Source organism: Hoplias malabaricus, chromosome 9 (assembly GCF_029633855.1).
Source record: "Hoplias malabaricus isolate fHopMal1 chromosome 9, fHopMal1.hap1, whole genome shotgun sequence".
NCBI lineage: Eukaryota > Metazoa > Chordata > Actinopteri > Characiformes > Erythrinidae > Hoplias > Hoplias malabaricus.
The window spans coordinates 3,767,661-3,788,723 of NC_089808.1; the positions used below are offsets into that span (position 1 = coordinate 3,767,661).

At 41.9% G+C, this 21,063-nt stretch overlaps 1 protein-coding gene across 4 annotated transcripts in view; it reads left to right on the top strand.

The window, feature by feature from the left end:
* kdm6ba (lysine (K)-specific demethylase 6B, a) overlaps positions 1-21,063 on the top strand; it is a 96,777-nt gene that overhangs the window by 60,158 nt on the left and 15,556 nt on the right. The window contains exons 1-2 of one of the 4 annotated variants that reach the window (XM_066680442.1): positions 11,523-12,666; positions 12,764-12,844. The exons of 2 other annotated variants lie outside the window; for them this stretch is intronic. The gene's annotated coding sequence lies outside the window, so the exon portion shown is untranslated. Of the gene's footprint in view, positions 1-11,522; positions 12,667-12,763; positions 12,845-17,313; positions 18,228-21,063 lie in introns of those variants that run through there. One more of the 4 variants, XM_066680443.1, reaches the window with a different exon arrangement.

A 21,063-nucleotide genomic window follows, 5' to 3' on the forward strand; every position in this document is an offset into this window, starting at 1 on the left:
AAAAAAAAAAGACAACAAACACACAACATGAACTGAAAATAGAGTAATCAGACGTGGTGTGTTGTGTGCGCAGTGAAGAAAGTGATGCATTACGTGTGCTTCTAAACCAACGTTATATCACAAATATTGCCCCGTGTGTGCACTAACACCATTTTGATCAGGTCAAGAGGGCTTTATTCATTTAAACGACACACAGGTAAACAATGAAGGATCAAGGATCCAAACTCCAGGACCGTGTGGAAACTTCCAGCACCCGATGCTACACAAGATTACATCAAGTGCAAAAGTGCAACATGAGCAGAAAAATAATACGGTGACTACCACGAATACAAACGGACTACACCGTTCACAGAAAGGACAGTGCAGCTCCAACACGGTACCGAATATACACTCTAAAAAATAAAGCATTGGCTCAACAAACAAAATCAACGCAACGTCTTTTTGAGTTGTGTCAACTTCTGGTAAAATTACAGTGATCCAACCATGTGTTTTGAGTGCGGTGAGTTACTTTGACAGACAGTAAAAAGCACTTTTATATAACATTAACTTAATAAATGTCACCATCAACAGATATTCATCAGTGTGATTACTTTTATTCCGTACTGTGATCACATCTCACATCTTTCACATACTTCACACAGTAAAAAATATGTACAGTGGAACCTCTACCTACGAACTTGATCCGTTCCGTGACCCGGTTCGTAAGTGGAAAAGTTCGTTTCTCGAGTCAATTTTCCCCATTTAAAATAATGGAACAGCAATTAATGGGTTCCAGCCCCCACCCCGAAAGTCACCCTTTTTGCACTGATCTATGTTTACAACACTCTCAAATTAGTAAAAAAAATACATGTAGCGTTACTAAAAATAAAAGAGAAATACAGTGGAAACAGTAATAAAAAAGAAATAATAAAGTTGTAAGTGGTTACACATCGCTACCTTGAAGACGTGACGACTGGCTGGAGGAGTAACACAGGCACTGGCTGTATGACGGGAGGTGGGGGGTGGGTGGAATAACGGAGAGTAGGTGGTGAATGTGGGGAGACAAAGCGTAGATACGGCTTAACTTAGCACGAATTTCGATGTCTGCTGTTTACACTAATGCTAAATTGCTAAAGCTACAATTTGCTAATCTTAAAAGCTCACTCAAGTCTGGGCGCTGGGAGACTCGCCTATTGGGGTCAGTGGACATTTCCAGCCGCCGGCTCGGAGGAGGCTCGGGTTTGTTTCTAGAGTCGTGGTTCGTTGGTGGAGGCACAAAATATTCAAATGCCCAGTTCGTATCTTGGAAAGTTTGTTAGCATAGGCATTCGTTAGTAGAAGTTCAACTGTATTATGTTTACTGAATAAATGTCACAGTTATAGGCTCCATTTCATTACATTGAGTGTGAGACAATTTAAACAATGATGGAACATGAGAACATTCATAAAAACAGTAATAGAAACTTCTCGCTTCTCCGTTTCCCTCTCCCTCTGTTTAACTTAAGTCTCAAAGTGAGTAAATAATTAAATTAGAAATAAAAAACAGAGGGTCATAAAAGTGTTCTTAGCGGTTTTAACACGGTCTCTTACAGAGTTAAGGAAAGCTAGCCTAGCCGGCTAACTGGCTAATTCAGCTCTGTATCCACCAAACACAGACCATCAACACAACAGAAAAACAGGCAAAACTAAACACACCAATAAAATAAGCCACATATTTGTGTCTTGAAAATGGTTATAACCCTCACCCTGGTATCAGTCTTTCCTCTAACTCCAGCCACTGCCGTATATGGTGCAATTCCTCTCTCTCTTCGCCAATCGCATTGGGTAAAACAATAAAACATAAGATCAAGCCCTAGTAGGGCATTTAAACATCAGTCTTACAAGAAATCACATCCAAACAATATTTAAGTGTCTCTAACAGTGCTGTAATTCTATGTGTGCAAAACTGCATGTGGAACACTACCCATTTACATTTCGCGACGGATATTTCCCTCAGTGTAAAAGTTAGCTTAGCGGCTAGCTTCCTTTTCTCTGAGGGGAAAAATCTACCGCCATTTTAATCCTTACATGTAGAGTACGGATACCAACACAAGACAAACGTAATCTCATTGTGAACCTCTCAAAACCACTGAATGTAGTAGCAACGGTCTCGTTTGACTGTCACAAGCAGGGGAGGTGGCCGAAGTTAGGGGGCGCTAGTAATCTTAGCAGTGTTGGCGCCTACTTAAACAAAAGCGTTTTTATCTAAAAACATATACACTGTCAAAGTCAAGCAAGTTTTGGGCATTAATCTACACATTTGACTCCTGAAAAATGTTGATTTGAGTGAGTAAAGTACTTCTATTTATTTACAGTTAGCTAAGATTTCCAATATTGTAATTAAAGTGGCTGGAAGTTGGGGTAATTACGCTAGCTTTTTTGTGCCTTATCTGCAATAAAGTGTGTGTGGAGCACACTGAAGCCGCCTTCTCTGGTAAAAATCATTCAGTAAAATGGTGTTGTCCAATTACAAATAACTGAGTTTCCAGAAAATGATTTGTGCTTTTTAGTATTTAATGGAATATATTGAGTTGGGGTTAGTCAGGAAATTGTGTTGAAACAAGACTTATATTATTTATGTTACCAACTCAATAAAACAGCACATGAAAATAAAAACCCTTAACAAACTCATTCAATTACATTTTTTATCTTAAAGCAGTGCATATATTTAAGTACTGGCTAAAGGCCACCAGAATGACTTTTTAGAGTGTACACGGAGCAGAAAAAAAATGCAAAGCTTAGTAACATACTACAGCGTATAAATTATAACGAATATAAACCCAACCACACATTGCTGAGGTAGAAGACATAAAGCACAGTATTGCTTTGATGTAATAATGTAAGAATGATGTTCATGTTTACATACATTTCCATATCGTTTTACCAGTGAGTCCCTGTGTCCAGAGTATTGAGTGTGTAGACTATTGTCCCAACATGAAGAGTCCTTGTGAGTCACTCACTGACTAACCACCTCAGCAGCTCAAGTTTTCACACAAGGCATACCCACTGGATGTAAATCTCTGGGTGCATGTGTGTGCATGCAGCATTGAGTATAGGCTGGGTTTTATCACTCTAAAACAACGGCTGATGTTATAGCAGGGTGGGTAATACTGCGGCTGCCTTCTGCCGAGAATTGGGGTTTGATTCCCTCGTCAGGGAAGTACACACCACTGCGCCAAGTCTCTTAACATGGTATTAGCCTTTGTCTGTAACGTGATTAGAGTTTTAAGTTGCTCTAGAGCATCTGCTGAACGCTCTAAATGTGTTGTGTTGACATAGTATGTGTTCTCTGCATTTAAAAAGTGATCAACTTGTTTTTTGAGCTCCCAGTAATAAATTTATAAATTTATTTTAATATATTTGTGTCAAAATGGAGTTAAACATAAAATAATAAATAAATAATCTACTTCAGTTGAAACTGTTTTTAATGCTCTGTCGTATCTCTCTTTTTTTTTTTGCATGCCTGCGAAGTATTGCTTGTATTTTTCAACATTAACCGGTCCAACAGATGAAAACCTGTCACAATGACATACGATGATGATGCTGATAATATTTGAATATTCATATTAAAGCTAAAGTAATGTAATTATCCCCAGGGAAGCTTGTAGTTCAGTTGCACTTCTCTTGGTTACTCACAACCTACTCATATGACACTAGCATGTTTGTCTGAGTGGGAAATTGAACCCCATTGACCAATGACCATGGCAGTAGCCTCTCATAATAACCCACAGTGTTATGATCATAGCGCTAATATCTCCGTTACTATGTATTATGGCAATGGACGGCTGTAGCTGCTAAATTAATGTGTATCTGAATAGTCAGTAGAATACGTTTGCATATGTACAGTGGTAAAACTGTGTGTGTGGGTGGGTGTGGGTTACATGGCTTGGCCAGGTGTACTGTAGGTCAGTAGGGTGGAAGAACAGGCTTGTTCAGTTAGTAAGGCACAGCCGTGTGGGTGTGACATGTAGTAAGAACGTGTATTCATCCTTCAGCTTTCTTCTTTTCACTCATGAATAACGCTAATCTACTAAAATATGTACACTGATATTATGTTCTATTTGTTCGAGTGCAGTAGGTTCATGATGCTGATAATTAGACCTTTTATCAGGCAGTGTTGATCTAGCAGGGTGCGTTTGGCAGGTCACTAGGAGTGTTAAACAGACCTTTTGCATGTACAGGAGATTAACTGTTAGCATAAGATGCTCTATATCGGCTTAGAGAAACGTGTTCATTGGGCCTTTGTCCCAAATCTCTTTTTTTTTTTTTCCTCTTGGTTTGGATTCGGACTGAGGGAGTGTGCACAAACACACTGAACACTCCCAAACACACTGAAGAAATGCATGAATTGAATGTTTACACTAAAATGCAATGTACAGTAATCCCTCGCTACTTTGCGGTTAATCTTTCGCGGATTCGCTACTTCACGGGGCTTATGGCTGCTATATCGCGGATATTGAGGGAAAATCTAGGAAAACCGTGAAAGATGAATAGCCAAAGTATTTCATTATTATTCACGTGTATTAGACTGGGGCTGTAGGTGACAAAATATATCATTTACAAGTGTTTCTTACGTACAGTACATGTGTTGTTCACGTCCACATCCGAGTGAAATTTACTGACGCTAAATCACAGCTTAGGAATGACTCTATTAAAGAAACTGGTAGGACATCACATGTAGTTCCAGCTGAAAAACATTAGAGAACGAATGTTTAATGCAAAGAGTGGGTTGTTAACAGCAACAGGGAGGGGTTTAAAAGTCCAAATACTTGTTAAACACATAAAAAAATATATCTTTCCTCTACTTCGCAGAAATTCGTTTTTCGCGGGTGGTCTTGGAACACGAAAAACGAGTGATCACTGTACCCCCTATTAGTTATTAGCAGCTAGACATGAACGTTAGATGAGCATACCCATTGTCAAAAAGTGAGCTGGTGTGTATAACATGTTTAGTGCTGGACTGAGGAGCAGTGGATCTTTGTCCTTCCAGGACCTTTAGACAAACTAACTGTTCCAACGCTGAATTTCAGAAGAAATGTTGGATAAGAAGTGTCTAGATGTTGTGGTCTCATGGTCACACCAGTTTATATATTGGCTGTAATATGGTATTCACTCTTTTAAGAGTGTGTGCGTGAGTGTTTTGTGTAAACTTGTGTGTGTTTCCTAAATAAAGTGTGTTTGGTATCCTGGAGTGTGTGTGTGTGCTCAGTGTGAGTGTGTAGGTTTTCATATGAAAACTAAAGTGTAAAACAAGCAGAGGACACACAGAACAGACACAAGATGTGAGGTGTGAGTGCACGTGTCCCAGCTGGTGAGTAGACAATGAGCGACAGAATTGTGCTGCCTCACTGACACACTGCCCAGTCATTTAATCTCTCTCTCTCTCTCTCTCTCTCTCTCTCCTTCATTCTTTATTCCTCTCTTTCATTCTTTATTCCTGTCTCTTTCTCTCTCCTTCATTCTTTGTTCCTCTCTCTCTCTCTCTCTCTCTCTCTTTCATTATTTATTCCTGTCTCTCTTTCTCTCTCCTTCATTCTTTATTCCTCTCTCTCTCTCATTTTTATTCCTGTCTCTATCTCTCTCTCACTCTCTCTCTGTTTCTCTCTCTCTCTCTCTCTCTCTCTCTCCTTCATTTTTTATTCCTTTCTTTCTCTCTCTCTCTTTCATTCTTTATTCCTCTCTCCCCTTCATTTTTTATTTCTTTCTTTCTCTCTATCTCTCTCCTTCATTCTATATTCCTGTCTCTCTCTCATTCTTTATTACTCTCTCCTTCATTTTTTATTCCTCTCTTTCTTTCTCTCTCTCTCTCTTTCATTCTTTATTCCTCTCTCCCCTTCATTTTTTATTCCTCTTTCTCTCTCTCCCCTTCATTTTTTGTTCCTCTCTTTCTCTCTCTCCATTCTTTATTCCTGTCTCTTTCTCTCTCTCACTCTGTTTCTCTCTCTGTGTGTCTCTCTCTCTCTGTTTCTCTTTCTCTCTCTATTCTTTATTCTTGTCTCTTTCTCTCTGCTGTCTTATGTTTGTTCTCCACGCACAATTTTCTCTGTTACTGTTTGTGTGCTTTTCTCACTTCCTCTTTACTATAGAGAAGCTCATTCAATTTGTTTTCTCACACGTTTCCCACTTCGATCATTGATCGTTACACCATTGAGTCTTTTAACTTCTGTTAAAATATATAATCTCTCTCTCTCTCTCTCTCTCTCTCTCTCTCTCTATCTTTCTTTTATTTAACCTTTTCACGACTGAGTAGCTTTTTGACCTTTTCCCCCTTCTCTATTCTATCTTGCTTTGACTCTTCAGTGCCTTCTGACCTTTCAGTTCTAACAACTCCCCTCAAGTTCACCTTGACATTTCAGGCCCGATTGCTGTGAGATTTTAGCCCTGATACAGTGATGATGTCTTAAATTTGGTTACTGCTGTGATGTGCGGTAAGCGTTTTAAATGCCATTTTGGTTTAGAATTATTGCTGATAATTATCTAATTATTCTCAGTAAACACGATATGATCTTTGCCCTACAGTCTGTGTAAACAGCAGGGGATTGCAGATGTTAATTAAATGTGTGAACTAATTTCAGTTTGAGATTTGGAGTGAGCTCAGCAGAAATGCGGAGGTAAATATGAAACGGTTTGTGTTTTTCCTGGATTCGCGGTGTGGAGGATGGAATTATCCTCACACTCTGGTAAACAGGCCAGTACGCTGGCTAAATCATGTTCTAATTTTGGCGTTGTAGGGTTCTGGGCTGTAGTTGTTGTCCATATGGTGTTTTGATATCTTCCTAGGTCCCTGTAGAGTGTTCAGTAAGTAATGGGCTTGCGGTGCGAGGGAAGATGTATTGTTTAGGCTGAAGAAATATGGTGCCCTTTTTATCCTTGGATGTGTCAAAGCACTTTTCCTTCCCCCTGTTTCCCTTCACCATATTCTTTTATTCCCACTTGCTTCTTCTTTTTTTAAAAGCACCTTTATCCATAACATTTCAGATGTGGGAATGAGTAAACCTTCACTATTTCTATTGGCTGTTCCTGCTTTCCATGTGTTAGTGATCATCCGTTAGTGTAGGGTCTCTTTAAATGTGGGCCAGCTGAGTCTCCTGTGTCTCCTGGTCTTTTGACCTGTATGTCAGAGGTCAACAGCTCTGAACAGTACTCCACTTCACTGCTATCAGTAAATTAATAAATCTGCCAGAGCTGTCTAAAATACTGCTGTGTTACACTGATGTATTACTATTGCTGAGTGCATACAATTCACGTGTATTTGTATCAAAGAATATGTAAAAGACAATGACAGAGTGTGTGAACGACAGTGTCTGATGTGTAAAGTGTTTTATGTGTAATACCTTGGTAGTAACTTTTTGTAACAAAAATGAACACACACACACACACACATACATACATAATATCAGGTGCTTTTGGCTGCCCTTGAATGACATTGCCCTCCACAGCTCATTGTCCTTCAATGGCAGATATGCTTTTGTATGTGTGTGTGTGAGAGAGAGAGAGAGAGAGAGACTACTGACTAAAGCTTACCAGTCTTGTGTAGAAAACATGACTCAGACTTTAAATGTGCACACTTCGCACACTGTTCTCTCACCTTCATGCTCCTCACAGTTTATAGCCTAAACTGACAGACTTAACCCTCTGCTCCTGTGTGTGTGGGAGGGGTAGGAGTGTATTAGTGTACCCCACTGCTGACTCATGTCCCACGAAGTGGAGGATGTGTGTTGAAGAAGTACTTGGTGTACCAGTGACACATGCACTCTCTACTCTCTTGAAGTCAGTTCTGTATGTTCTAATTTTACCACATTTACCATATTATGTGCAATTTGTCTTCCACTTAATGCACAAATGAGCTGTGTGTGTATGTTTCTAGGGAGTATATAGCTGGTGTTTGTATGTAAGAATTTGCCTGAGAGTATCATTTTAGTGTTTCTAGTGTTGCTCTGCATACTTCGTTTGCCCCCTTTAACCCTGTTCTTCAGCGCTCAGGACCTCCACAGAGCAGGTATGATTTGACTGGTGGGTCATTCTCAGCGCTGCAGTGACACTGACGTGGTTGTGGTAGGGTATGTGTTTGTGTGTTGTGTTTGTACGAGTGGATCAGACACACCAGTGCTGCTGGAGTTTTTAAACAGTGTGCCCAGTGACTGTCCACTTTATTAGACACACCTATTTAACACGTCCACCTTGTAGATGCAGAGTCAGCGGCAGAAGCTAAACTTGCAGCTGCCCAATTTGTGTCCGGCTACATTTATACAGCTCCAGTGTGGCAATGTACTACACAATATTCGTTTTCAGTGGGAAGTGTTGGTCCTGTCAGAGGCAGCTGCACAATTCACGGTGGTTCTGGTGCCTTGAGTTTGTGGATATGATGCGAGACCACATTTCTGCAAATGAAACTGGCCAACATGTTCGCCCAATCAGAAGATAGCTTGTGTTGGAGTGATGTGTCCACCGAAGTGTAAATACAATCCTCAAGTCCTTCATCGGTTATGTACGGGATGCAACCAATAGGACGTTGTGGCTGTGTATTTCTGGTTTGTGGACTATTCTCCGTCCATCAGCACTGCTGTGTCTGATCCCCTCAGAACACACACTAACCCACCACCATCAAGATCCATGTCACTGCAGCACTGAGACTGATCTAACACTAATCATATCTGTTCTGTGACGGTCACAGTTAGGGGGTCTTTACCATTGAAGACCATAGTGAAAGGGGGCTAAAAGGTATGCAGAGGAACAGATGGTTTACAGTCTGTAGCTGTAGAACTATAAAGTGCATCTTGACGGTAAGTGGAGCTGATCAAACGGAAAAAGGGTGTAGAAATAGAGAGGTCATGTCTGTGAGGAGTGTGGTGTGTTCTCTCTGTGTCTGCGTGGGTTTCCTCCGGGTGACTGTCTGTGAGGAGTGTGGTGTGTTCTCTCTGTGTCTGCGTGGGTTTCCTCCGGGTGACTGTCTGTGAGGAGTGTGGTGTGTTCTCCCTGTGTCTGCGTGGGTTTCCTCCGGGTGACTGTCTGTGAGGAGTGTGGTGTGTTCTCCTTGTGTCTGCGTGGGTTTCCTCCGGGTGACTGTCTGTGAGGAGTGTGGTGTGTTCTCTCTGTGTCTGCGTGGGTTTCCTCCGGGTGACTGTCTGTGAGGAGTGTGGTGTGTTCTCTGTGTGTCTGCGTGGGTTTCCTCCGTGTGCTCCAGTTTCCTCCCACAGTCCAAAAACACACGTTGGTAGGTGGATTGGCGACTCAAAATGTTTGTGTCTGTGTTGCCCTGTGAAGGACTGGCGCCCCCTCCAGGGTGTATTCCCGCCTTGCGGCTAATGATTCCAGGTAGGAATGATTCCTTGTTTGTGTACTTTATTTATTATGTTTAAAGGGAGGGGTCAGGTGTCATTCAGGAAATTAGCGTCAGATGCCCGCTTTAAAATCCTGAGGCTGCTCTGCGGCTCCCAGCATGGCTCCACTCACTAACTCATGCACTAAGGGCACAGAGTATACACAAGTTAACCAGAGCTTTGTGGAAGTGCTATAATTTGAGGTATAAAGATAACAGAATGAACCATAGCTTCACCACGCTTCACTGTAAGTAGGTTGTCGTAGCATGTTTGGCTGTTTTAAGATTCATTCAGGACTTTTATGTCGGCAAGGCTGAATACTGGGAGAACAAAGTCCGAATAGGAGTGGGGTGGAAAGTTGCCTTTATTGATAGCCGCATGTATCTAAAAAAAATTAATATTCAAATCTTAAATTTAAAAACTGAACGAATAAATAGGTGAATATACGGGGCCAAAGTCGGATGGTTTTAATGCTGTGCTGTGAGGGTAGAAGGATGTTAAGTTCATTTACATTTTTATTTGTTCTTGTCCACTCTTCTAAAAAGGAAGTGGTGGACTGGGAGTGTTGATACATCTGCTGTTATCCTTGCCAGGCGTCATGCTCAGTGTCGCTCACTTCCTGTGTGTGTGTGTGTGTGTGTGTGTGTGTGTGTGTGGTGTCCTTCTGTCTCTGTCCAAGAGGCCTAGTTCTCGTGACACACTCCTGTGGTTCAGCCAGTCTGTTATGTCTCGTAGCCACTGATGTAACGGAGCTAAATTTAATGTTCAGTAACGTGCAGCGTGGGACACTACTGAGCTCACACACACACACACACACACATCACAGCGTCTGTTTGTCATTACTAGGGCACGACGCCACTCCACATGCCAGCAAAGCAAAACCTGTCTTCTTTAGAATACTTCAGAATTCTCATCAGATTTACTTTTTTGAAGATTATCCACTCTATTATAACAATACTCCATCAACTGCAGTAATCTAAGACTTTATTTGTCCTTTATTTTATTTGCTGGCTACTTTTCTGTTAACTTTCACAGGAGAAGATGTTAAAACAAAGAAATTAAACTTCTACTCAACACGTTAATCTTTAATTTGATTTGGCAACACTGTGCTTGATATAATCACACCAGTATCACAAGGCTAGTACTGTAAAACTAGAGTGGACCACATTGTATTGTGACATTATTAGCTTTCACAATAATACATAATAAAGCATTATGTGTGGGTCTTTTTTAATTTACAATGAGCACATACATTTAATTTGAAAAAGTGCCTTACAAGAGACACAAGGACCCTGTATAATAGACAATAAAAGAGGTACGGTGGGGCTAGAGAAAAAAAAAACACTTTGAATGTCCTGTAACATTTCAGCTGGTGGTGGTGAGTCGTTTGTTTGTGAACTGCATCTGTCATTAGCTATGTGCCAAGTCTTGACAGAAAAAAACGAATTAACCCCTTTAGATTTACACTTTTAAAAGAAAATGTAATAATAATTGCTGTGTTGGGATGGGCTCTGATGTCTAGTTAAAAGTTGACACTATAGAAACTATGGTGACCAGATCTGAGATGGTGAAAAAGAGGACACGCCTCCGCCTCCTCGCTGCCGTTGTATTCTTAGCTGAACCTGTGTGTGCTTTTAGGTCCTTTACACCTTTATTTTCTACACAAAACATGGGAATGTCTTTTTTAATTCATCCGAGGACTTACATTTCCGTTTCGGCATAGCTACTCGAGATGAGGGTGGGTACAGGAGCTTTGCCTGACGTAAACAAGGACTACTGACGTGCAGACTGACCAATTAAATGTTTACAGAGAAGGTTATCGACCAATAACGGTAGCGCTACAGTCAGACCGTCCAATCAGAAGATTTTAGGCTACTTCACCACGCCCCCTTCTCACTCAAGCGAACCAATCGGAGTAGGGGAGGGCGGGACTAGTTTGTGAACGAAACTTCTCGAAGTTCTATGTAAGCTCTAGAAAAACAACATCCCGGACGTTTTTTTTTTAAATCTAAAAAAGAGGACATGTCCGGATAAAAGAGGACGTCTGGTCACCCTATAGAAACACTCTGCTATTTCAGAGTGGGCATGGCAAATGTATGTGATACACAGTGTAAGGGCACTTGTAATAATTCCAATGTAAATGTGATTTATGGTTTTGTTTTGTTCAGTTTTGAAAATTAATTTCATTGGGGTATATACGTTGGTTGGAATGGGGGTTACAAAATGGAGGGCACGGCATACCGTTTGGGAACTGCACTACACTCCTAAATAGAGCCGAGAGAGAGGTTAAATTAGAAAGAAATAGTGTGCATACAGTTTACAGCTCTAGTTTTATCTTGTGACCTAAATCAACACTTATATATTGGCTGCCCAAGGACTGTCCCCTGTTTTTTTTTATTTTTTTTTAGCCCGGGAATGTGGTGAGCTATTCTGGGCTCTAGCATTTATCTTAGCTGTAAAAGCACATACAGTGTACTGCTGTTCTGAACACAGCAGCTTTAAGAGTCGAGACTATGATAAAGCCCCTGAACACGAAGTCCTTCTGCTCCCTCTGATGAGGCGTGATGATCGTGTCTAGCACACAGTTATAAATAGTTGGATGGAACTGCAGTGGGAAGCTCACGAGTCCACCTTAAAAACAAAAAAGCCGCACACAGGGCCTACACCCACATATGCCTTAAAAGAGTAGAGGGCGTGTCTTCGGCCGGTGGACTCAGCCTCTGGGTAGCCGTAGTTTGTGCTGTCAGGGAATTCCGGGACTCTTGTGACGTCAGCGAGGGGGCGGAGCGTGAGTGTGTAAGTGAGAGAGAAAGAGAGAGGAGAATGTGAGCATAGAGCTCAACCGTGTCCCTTTAAAAACGCAACCAGATCCTGCGGCTCTGTGAGGGAGAGAGAAGCGGCTCAGTCGGCAGCGAAAGAGCAAGCAAACGGCAACATTAACCAGCAACACCCCCTGCTCTCCGCGCGCTAACCGAGCGGGTAAGGCTACTAGCGCTAACAGAAGGGAGAAGCTCTTTCGGCGGATTACAGCAGCAGGCTGCTCGGTCTTAGCCCTGGAGCTTGGAGAGCGCGCCTCGACTTCAGGAGAAGAGCCTCACCGGCGGATTAGTCAACGCGAAGAGTCCGACATCCAGCCCTCCTCCTAGGGGAGAGTTTGTGGATATTTTAGCCGCGGTGTCGCTCGGTGTCTGAGCGCGGAGTGGGCTGGTGTTTGGGTCGCTGCAGTCAGTTGGAGAGAAGGCGCTGTAACTTAAAGCGACTCGGCTCTCAATGGGTTTATTTCATCATTCATAATTCAATCACTTCCCGACCGTCACTGCTTCTCCTCGTGAGTCATTCGTCGAGAGATATATGCCTACACTTTTGGAAAAAAGAGCACCTCTTTTAGCGTGGAGACTAAATAGCTGTTCGTTGTTCTTCAACAGAATCGAGTGTAGGAGCTTTTTTTTTTATTGTGGGGAAGAAGGGCGAGCTCTATCTCTATCAGGACGAGTTCAAGGATTAAGGTAAGCCCTCTTTCTGTAGACGGACTTCAACACAGGTTCTCTCGCTACTACCTGAATGTTGTTACCTGTCAAGCCTGTGGAACCAGGCTAGCTCCTGTACGGTTGAGGCTTCACAGGTCAGGAGTCGAAGGAATGTCCTAGTGAGTGTTTTCATTGTTGCCACATTCAAAAAGTGGTTATGGTACAAGTACAAAGGGCTAAAAATGCACGTTATTCAACAGTGAGCCCACATTTATCCGTACACCGATGTATAATTACTTTGTGTTTAGTAACAGCCGACATTTAAACTACATTCTGAAGATCACTTCCCCTTTACGGTGGTCTAACGACCATTCCGCCTCACACAGGCCACTCTTGTAGTGTAAAGTAGTGCCGGTGTGTTGTGGTGGCGGTGGAGAGCGGAAGAGTACCGTATGCGCTAAGGAGATTAACCCCTCAATGTCCGAAAACAAAAAACAAAACTCATCTCAGAAACACAGCATTTAACACTTATCTAAGGAAGAGTAAGAGCTGCGCGGGTGACGGTACAGCGTCGTGACGTTGTTAAATTAGCTGTAGAGTAAAATTGGAGAAGGCTGGTGCTTCCCACGTGCCCCAGGAAGGGAAGAGGAGAGGTGGGGTGGGGTGGGGGGAGGGCCGGACACAGAGAGAGCGATTGTGTAAAGCGATGCTGTAGCTTTGTGTGCAGCAGTGGGCCAGGCTTAGTGCGGAGGAGGAGGGGCTGGGCAAAAGCGCATGGAGTGAATGGAGCGCCTCGCCAGGCTTTTGCGCACACAAAGACGCACGGATGTTTGAAAGGACAGCATTTGCATCATCCTACTCTTCAACCAGCCGGGGTTTTCTCCCCAGTGAGAGCTTCTCTGTGTGTGTGTGTAGGTTCCTGTTTCTCAGAGCGTTAGAATTAGGGACGTTTCCGGGGAAAATGCTCCAAACCCACGGAGAAATATGAGGCTTCGTAAACACTCCAGACTCTTACGCTTTAGTGACAACACGCGTCCACGCCTCAGACAGGTTTAAAACACGGAGACCCATTTTTATGTGGGTTAGGTTCGTTTTATGGGACGCCATAAACACTGTGGTTGAGTGTAAAAGAGTGGCATTCTCAGCAGGGGGTAGGAAGCCGTCCTTTTCATCAAGCACTTCCGGTCAATCAAAGTGATTAGCCTGAAGACGCAGGGGCCGTGTTTGCTTCACTTTGATGTGGTGATGAGATGAGGGCAGTGAAGGGCAGGAGGAGGGGGAAGAGAATGCTGAGCTCGTCTTTTTCCTGATGGGGTTTGAATCTCCCTCCCTCAGAAAACTACACATGAATGAAGTGCTCATTAACCCACTCATGTCCACTACGTACGTTCCGTGTGACGACTGTGTACAGTCTCTGGACAAACATCTGACAGAATCCAGTGGCTTACATGGGCTGTCATTTTCATGGTTTTGCTGACAAACACACAGTTTGGGGTTTTTTGTTTGTTTTTGTTTCCAGTTTAGATTTTTAAAAATAAACGATTAGTCATATGTGACCAAAACACTGAACTGAACAAATTATTATTATTTATTATTACTATTCTTTTTCTTAAGCAAGCTGAGAGCAGTCTGTAAATGTAATCATCCCCAAATCACTCAGATTGGTCAGATCTTCTCTTATCATTATGCAGTTGTTTTCTAATTGTAGCTGCTGAATTGGAATCTGTAAAGCCATCCTGTTCAAAACATGCTCATCATTATAGAGGACTAGCGTAGGGAACTGAATTCAGTAAGTTGGTGCATGTTTTTGGACGCCGTGTGACAGATTCCGACACTAAAACACTAAACGTTATGTCCACTATAACCAATTAAATCTAAATTCAACACATATTCTTATAGTAAAGAAAACACATCCCCTTAGCCATCATCACAACAATTGCCCCCGGAGATGTGACAGGAGCCACCAATGCCTGTAAGGCTTTATTGGTAATAACACAAGCAATAAACTGAGGTTAGTGTGGGGGTAGTGCTGATGATGGATTGTCATTGGAAGGGTGGTGTTTGTGTAAGGCATTTGTCGTGGAGGTTTGTGACTGAACTGTTGACCAGGTGAAGTGAGGGAAGAGGGGTAGGATTGATTGTAGTCTTGAGGGTGTGTGAGTGTATCTTATGTTTGGTGTCTGATCAGTATTATAGGTCAGTGAGCTGACTAGTTTGCATTGTCATTTCATAGTAACACTAGTGTGAGGTTTGTTTTTCTTTGAAATGTGAGGATGAAAGTGTGCTTTAGCTTCTTTTAAGTTGGTTTTATGTAGATCCTGCATGTTTATGTGGACTAGATTAGTTTCAGCCGTGTGTGCTGACTGGATCATAACATGGAGACTGAAGTGAAAGGAATGAAATGATCATGTGGAATTCCTCTCGAAAGCGCCATTTTGTTTCACTTAATCATGTGGAATGTGTTTGTTAGGATTACCATTTCAGGAAGATTGCATTTCACATTTTTAACCTTTATCCGTTGCTGTTACTGATGGATGACAGCCAGAGACGTAGTCTTTGAAGAAGCAGACGGGGTGATTTAAGGACACGTGCCCATGACTCACACACACCACAGAAAAATGCTACTTCCAAACTGCCTTATATTTTCCTTTGTCACCTTACTGGTTTGTATTACCTCATGTTACACTAGGATTCCAGCCAAAAAGAGAGTTAAAGTGAGGGGAGTGGTAGTGAAACTAGAGCAGGAGGGACTGGAAAGAGGGAGTGAGCAACGGAAACAAATACAGTCATGTTTCTGTGAATCAGAACAGGAGTAGAATGCTCTGCTGGCCAGAAAAGAATCGTGCGTGAGGCTGGCCGTTTACGTAATATTGTGGGGGAGACATCACTGAGGAGGGATTGTTTTCTAGCGTCACAAACCCATTCTCTCAAACCTCCCTCTAATTCTGTATTTGTAAGATATTCTAATTTAATTTCAAAGTTGGATCCTGTCTATATATGGTCAGCTCTTTCATCTGGCCTCCTTTTGATTGGAGCATAATAAATATTTGGGATTCCAGCGCCGGTCAGGTTGCCGAGGCACTAGTTCCGTCTACGTCTGTCCTGATTGGCTGAATCGCTCTCCAACTTTTTCTGAGCGTCAAACAGCCTGCTTCAGCTGGCTGCCATGGTAACCGTTGCCTTAGGGACAAAGTCTAAAGCCCAGCTCTCATCGGTTATGTTGTTTGTGTTCCTTTTTGGTAACTGCTCCATGTATCAGCCTGTTTGTGCATCATGCCTCACTTTCTGGGAAATAAGGGTCACCGATGTAGGAGGGGGGTTTTGGGGGCTGAGAACAAACATGCTTGCTCACACTGTGATATTCAGCATCGTGTTGTTCTGGGAATTGAGAGGAAGGTAGAGGTTTTTTAAGGTAAAATCGACAATAACAAGCACCGGTGATTGATCACTGTGTTCCACTGAATGGAAACGCTTATAAGAAACGTAACTCGGTCTTCTGACTTCTAGATTCAAACGCACTGTGAAACATAGACAGATTTTGTGCACAGGTGGGAACAAACAGATCTTTAATGTGTGCGAGACATTCACACGTTGAGTCACTGTTCTACCGTCACATACTCTCTCCTTGATTCCTGCAAACTGTCTGCTGCTGAGTGCGATGTTTTCACCTCTTTGAACGTTCTATTTCTTTCATTCTGAGTGTGTAAGGTGACTGACTGACTGTAGGGATGTTTACTAGACCCAAGCTACTGTCATGTGATGTCATACAAAAATTTACATAACAAAGACACATCACACTTCATATTTGATGTAAGTTACAGTAAAGATATTTTAAGAGAACGTCATAAAATATTAAATGTATATGAAATAAATATAGGTCTTTGTGTATGTTTTTACGAATTCCAAATTTTTTTTTTTATTGCGCTTGAATTATTACAGATTTCAGAGCTAAGATTTGAGGAAAATCGTTCTTTCAACACAGACTCAGCTCATGTTCCACAGGATGTTAGTACGTTCCCCTGCCCCTCCAGACCTCCCCTTTAGGGAGGCCCACTTCCTGTCGCTCTGACGACAACTTCCTGTCTCATCACAGCCTGACTCTTTGTTCTGCTTTTTTATATGCTTGCTCTGACTGTCTTTTTATTTCTCTCTCACACTCACTCTCGCTCTCTCTCATTCATTAACACACCCTAACACACATCCTCATTCTTTTTTTCCCATGAGGCCAGGCAAAAACAGCTCAACAGTTAGATCTCTTTCATTTCATATTAACCTGGTTTCAGAAAGTCAGTCACACTTTGATCATTTAAAAACACTCCCCCACCCCCCCACCCCTCATGTACTGAACCTCTGACAGGCTTCTTATGTGAAATGATGTCTTTATGATTCATCAACCCTGTGTAAATTATTCTGCTGCCTCGTTATCAGGTAACCGTATGACTAAACGTGTGTGCTCCCAAACCGCTATAGTGTTTACCATAATGACTGCTTTGAACACAGGTCATTTACTATTAACAATACTGGCCTACTCAGAAAAGCATCTGGGTTGCCCGAGTATAAGCGTCACAGGCATATGAGTTTTCCTGCTCAGAAAGTGAGTTTATTTTCACTGTTGGTGATAAACACCAAGACGGTTATGAAAACAGATGAACAGTTCTCTTAGAATATATATGTGAATCTATAGGAAAACACCTATCAAGACTGTAATATGTAGTGGCATTTCCATTAAATTACACTTGATAGAGAAGTGCTCTCTCTGGGTTAGGGTTAGTGCCTCTTTCTGTAACTGTTTCACCCTGTTTAAGGATAGGTTCTGAGCTTAGCAGGAATCATTGGGCACAACACAAAGCAGGAACACACACTGGACGGGGTGCCATTTCCATCACAGGGCCTCACACACTCATTCATATACAGAGTCACCTTAGAACAGCCAATCCACAAAATAGCAACATTTATTTTTAGGACTGTGGGAGGAACCCAAAGCACCCGGAGGATACCCACACAGACACTGGGAGAACACACTCCTAACAGACCTGAGTGACCTGAGGCTAGTCTTGAACCCACATCCCTAGGACCTTGGAGCTTTGAAACAGCGACACTACTGTCCAGTAACTAATTTGTAAACTGTTCATTTATGTTACCAGTTCTTTGTGGTATATCTTGTAAATGTAGGATTGAAGTTATGTTTTTATGAACGTGTGAAAATTAACCTTGAATAGACATGCATGCCTGTCAGAGTGTAACATACAGTTCATCTCAAGCAGCATTTTAAACTGCGTGTGTCCTGAGTTGAACTCTGTTCTGCTTTCAGGATGTACACTCAGTGTGTGGGTGTGTGGGTTGGGAAGGCAGCAATGGCATCATGATGATGATCCAACTTGCATCACTGGCAGTGTGTGGAAGGCACACACACAAAGCGAGGGTAGGGAACATACCAACCCGACTGTGATGTTATTTCCGCTTGTGTGCGATGTCTATCTCCAAAGTAGTTACATAATGGTCAAATACAGACATTCTCCCTCAGGTCCTTCTGCCTGCCTCTTCTCTACACTGTCAGAACATGTGTCTCAGCGGTACATATTTGTACCTTTAATTAGGGAGGATAATTGTACCTTATTTTATTATAATTATAGATTTTAAAATTCTGCTGATTTTATACGCCCCTGTTTGATCTCCAGGACTTTTATTATGTTATTTTATATTACACAATTCTATAATGAAAGATTACAGATAGTCACCTCTCCTGTAATGTAATGTAATGTACGTTTAGGGGGACACAACTGGACTTTTAAACACTGCTGTACCCTTTAAGGTACATTTGCACTGTTTGTACCTTTAGTGACTTTTTTATTTTTTTTACTGAGTGTATGAGAACATTCCTGCTCTCACTTTCTCTCATATGTCATTTCTCTGCTCACTCGTTCTGTAAGCTATTGTTTCTATGCTGTCATCTTCAGGTTTGGTGGTTACATTTTCTCTTTGATCTCTCAGAAGCTTGAAAAAACATGGCCATAGTCAGGTTTTTTATGACGCTCTTTTTTGGCTTCAGGCGGCGTCACCCGTTTCCTGGGGACTGTTTAGATTGGTCATGCTTGGTTGTTGACCCAGTCCTCCGTGGTTTGGTGCTGATTTGGTTTAGCGTCGAGGACAAGGCAACTGACTGGAAGAGTGGCTTCACGTCTGTAGTTTGGGGGATTTTCCACCCTCGGGCTGATAAGGGGGAGAATAGGGGATTTACAGTTGTGATGTCATACATATGGAATAATTACCACACTATAAAGAAGAGTAGAATACAGTGATACAAAGATAACTATTATGAAATTTCGATTATGTTCAAGAAGGTTATATTTACTTTGTTTATGAGCACTAGTTAGCATGTGCTTTTTTTATGGTAAACCAAAATTAAACTATAAGAATTCAAATGTGTGATAAAACGTGAGAGGTCAAAACGTGGACACTTTAACTTCTGATGAATGAGCTGCTTGTTCACACCATTTATCCTGTAAATTGTAAATCCAGTAACCGCATCGCCAGCCACAGTGAAAAACACTTCTCTTAAACTTTCTATTGCTATTTCCACCCCCGTGGATTATTTCCATTCTCAGTTCTGGCTAAGTTCTTTTGGTTGTACATTCCCCGTTCTGGCTAAGTTCTCTCTTAGTCGTACATTCCCCGATTTGGTACAACCATGAAAAACCCAACCTATTTACTTCACATCCTGTTTTTGCTGTAACAACACAGAAGTCTCAAGAACAAGTGACGCAACACTTTCAGAAATTCCCAACGTTGTCACTCTAAGTGGTCGCCCCCGATCACCTGACCGTAAACAACATGAAAGTGCTTTGGAGGCGGAGTCCGACATGTGGGGTAAGCCCTGTAGTCTCTGTCTGAATCATGGGGGGTTCCCCGAGATTATGGCACTACACAGATGTGCACATGGCGCAAAAATGGCGGTTCACCTATGGTGTTGTCTGTTTAAATCTTGATTTATACTTTGTTTTCCAGTAGACAAAGACGTAGAGAATTACAGTCATATGAAGCAAGGCAGTAAATGACGTATTTTAGCTTTTGACCATCTGTTATAATCTGAAGTTGATCAAATGCCACGACAAATGAGTATGATTTAAAGGCATGTAGTAACTAAAGTTTTAGAATATTTTTGGAGTTCTATTATAATCTAGGGTTGACATTATTGCGTGGTAGTACACTGCTATTTGAGTTGTTGTTGTTGTTGCTCAGTCTGAAGTACAGAAGCTGACTAGACTATATGTAAGCAGACTGTGGACTAGTTTCAGGGGTGAGTAAGCCACTTGCATTCTATTAATACACTCTGACTAAATGTGACTGCAGTCACTCATTTCCTCCAGCTGTCTTGTGCAGGTCTATCTGTGTTTCACTTAAATTAGACACACAGCAGAATGCACACACAGAGTTAACCTAGAAACCCCCCCCCCACACACACACACACACACACTTTCTGTGCCATTCTTTGCCTACACCAAAAACACAGAAACTTGCTCATAGAGCTCAGCACTTATGGAAAACTCAGCACTTACGCTGGATCCTCAGAAATGTTGTCTGCAAAACACACACACCACACACACATACAAAACCTTGTCTGTTTTTCCTGCCACAAACGTTTCTCGTGTGATTGTTAGCTTTACTCTGAGCCCTTCCTATGAGAGGATGGTGCTGTTTATTCAAACATCTCCCACAATCCCTCTCATCATTGTGCCATTAGACCGTTAGAGCTGTAATGCACAAAGTGAAATAACTTCATAGTGCATCTCTCTCTGTGTGTGTATACAATGGCTAGTTCCAGTCCAGTCATACACTCTGGTTGGTTGGGAAGCATTTTAGCCGTAATGTTATTTTGCAAGAACACGCTAACTCAATTTTATGCTTTAGCTTTCCTTAAGACAAATTTTTCACCACCAAATAATCTTCAGTCTTCAGTTTACGTACTGATACAGATAAAAATCATGTTCCTATAATGCACGTTTTCAGTGCTTCCTTTACAAATGTCAGTGAAAATTTTTTGTCCAAAAAAAAAAAAATCAAAACAAAGTAAAAAGAAACCACAAACATTCATTCATTGTCTGTAACCCTTATCCAATTCAGGGTCGCAGTGAGTCCAATGCCTATCTGGAATCATTGGGTGCAAGGCAGGAATACACCCTGGAGGGGGCGCCAGTCCTTCACAGGGCAACACACACACTCACATTCACTCACACACTCACACCTACGGACAGTTTTGA